The sequence below is a fragment of the Solanum pennellii genome, chromosome 1 (assembly GCF_001406875.1).
Source record: "Solanum pennellii chromosome 1, SPENNV200".
In the NCBI taxonomy this organism is placed as follows: Eukaryota; Viridiplantae; Streptophyta; class Magnoliopsida; order Solanales; family Solanaceae; genus Solanum; species Solanum pennellii.
In genome coordinates, this window is record NC_028637.1 from 101,605,137 (window position 1) to 101,607,787 (window position 2,651).

Here is a 2,651-nt window from a genome sequence, read left to right on the forward strand (position 1 = left end):
TCTCTTGTTCATATATAATTTATTTTCAGATCTTTTACGAGTAAAACAATAAAATGTCTATCTATTATATCGTTGTAATGAGCCACAAAACAAGTTGAGGTCGAAAATGACTTGACAAAATTAAAATTAGTTGATAAGACAAAAAGCAATAAATAATTTAGTCTATCATGAGTTATTTAAGAGGATAAGGAAAAAAAGAATTAGTAGAGTTTGAGAAACGAGAGGTACTCATAGCCTTGATCATCCTAGGACATGGCTTGTCACAACAACAACAACAATGGTGGGCCTCAATATTAACAAACTTGTTCTATTATACTTGCTTCACTAACACAAAAGCTTGAAAAGTCACTTGAACATTGAACTATTCCACGTGAACTTCACATGAGTACACCTATTCAACATTGTTTTTGTGTTAAACTTTTGTAAGTTCTTGAAACCAAATGTGGTGCATTCCTTTCAAAATCACATGATCCATATCCATCACTTTCAAAAAAAAAATTTGGCCATGCGATGAAAATTTTATCATTTTACCAATTCGAAATGTTGTAATGATAGGATTGCTTCATGTTTAATTAAAAAGTTCGAATTTAAATCTTAAATATAAAGAAAATTCTATTGAAAGCACCGCTCTCAAATATATCCTATAATGTGTGATTTAAATTTAATCAAAACTCTAATGATAAATTCAAATATTAGTGTGGAGAAAAAGTTAGCACTTCAATTTCATCATCAGAAAACAAAGGAGGTCCCCTTTGATAGCACCAAATCACTTGCTTGCTCCAGAGATGACCACTTGGAAAGCATTCGTTCCTTCAATCTAGGCCCACCTGCCGCACTAGAAATATTTATGACAGAAAATAATTTATGTATTTTTTACATAGGTTAAAAGTATTTGTATATTTTATCCTCCATAAATTCATTAGAAATTTATTATTATTATTCTTATTATAATTTCAAAATAAAAATATAAGAGTGAAATATATTTGAATGTAGATAATTTTTCAAACGTTTTTATCATCCTCAAAAGGAAAATAACATATTTTTTTTTAAACAAGCAAACAAAAGAAAAATATATGTATTTTGGCTCCATATATCTACTTGTAGAATTATGTTAAATTTTTAAATATTATTAGTATATTTTCGAAATAAAAAAAACAGTAGGAGGAAAGATATTTGAATATGGTGGTTTCTTAGATGTTTCGTTCATTCTCATAACGAAAAACAGTACTCTTTCTTTTTCAAAATAAAAGTATTCCGTTGCCGGGACTTGAACCCGGGTCTCTCGGGTGAGAGCCGAGTATCCTAACCAACTAGACTACAACGGATTTTGATAAAAATAGAAATTTGTCTTTTAATAACTGAAATTTCTATCCTACAATATTGATAAATGTTAACTGTAAACCCTATGATATAACTATAATCACATTTAAATGTTTAATTAACTGAATTTCGCACTTTTTGTCTATTAGTTTATAAATATTTACAAATTTATCATAATTATTAATTATCCACAATTTAATTATTCGTATGTTATATTAATATTATATTATTTCTCTATTTTGAGGGTAGCATAATTTTTTAAATAGTCAAATAAAACATGTTTTCGACTCTGAAAAGGTGGAATCACATATTTATTTGATTAAAGATTAATACATATATTCATTTTATCATAAGGATTAAAAGAAGAGCCAATCGCTAAGGGACGCTAAGTGCTATTCCGATGCAATAAAGTGATGATTAATTGGACAAATAATAACCAAGAGCTTGTTAGTCAGCCGTATAAGGACAATAATTTTAAAAAAAAATTCATTACTAATACAAAAAACGTACGTAACATTGCACTCCACAAATATAGCACGGTTTCTAATATTAAAACTCTAGATATTTACCTTTACGTGATTATTATGAAATTTATTATTTTTACGAGATGTAATGTGTAAAGATAAAACGTGTATGTATGAATTGGTCCATATATTTCTATTTTCACATCATGACTTTGTAGCCATCTGCATTGTTTTTTAAAAACAAATAAAAGGAAAAATAAACTAACATCTAAAGCCAACGGGCACTTAAATTAATAGAATTTGAAACAAAACATTTCTATAACAAGAAGTAGGATGTACCGATGTAGTAAGTAATTGAGTTTTAAAGTTGTTAATTGGATTTTGATGGGACCTATAATTATCCATAAGATCGAAAGGAAGATCTTTTGGAGACACTAATCTCCAAATAGCAGATGAAGTGCAACGTTGACTAATTTTATTGTTAATAAAAGCAAGTTGTTTAGTTAAAGCTTAATTATTGGCTATTTTGTCGATACTAATTAATTATCTAGTGGTATCTTTTGCTAGTTGCATCACTAATTAGTTTTCGTGATGATGGCTTCAAATGCTGTGTCACTTTACTAAAAGAGCAATAAAGCTAAACTCTTTCGTACACCAACCGATATTCGAAAAAATAAGCATCAAATGATGTGGTGTAGTGAATGAAAATGATTATTTTGAGCTTAAGTTTTACGTATGAAAAGAAATTCCTAGTAGGGTGTGCTTTTCCCCTTTCTCCTAACAGAACCCTACATGCCGCAACTTCAAAATAATCAAAATTTAATACAAGTATCAAAATTTCAAATAAAAAAAGAACTTAAAGCAAAT

The 2,651-nt window shown here is 28.3% G+C and overlaps 1 non-coding gene across 1 annotated transcript; it reads right to left on the reverse strand.

The window, feature by feature from the left end:
* Nucleotides 1-1,252: 1,252 nt before the first annotated feature.
* Nucleotides 1,253-1,325, reverse strand: TRNAE-CUC. The gene has a single exon. It is a non-coding gene; the product is annotated as a tRNA-Glu (tRNA).
* Between the last annotated feature and the right edge of the window lie 1,326 nt (nucleotides 1,326-2,651).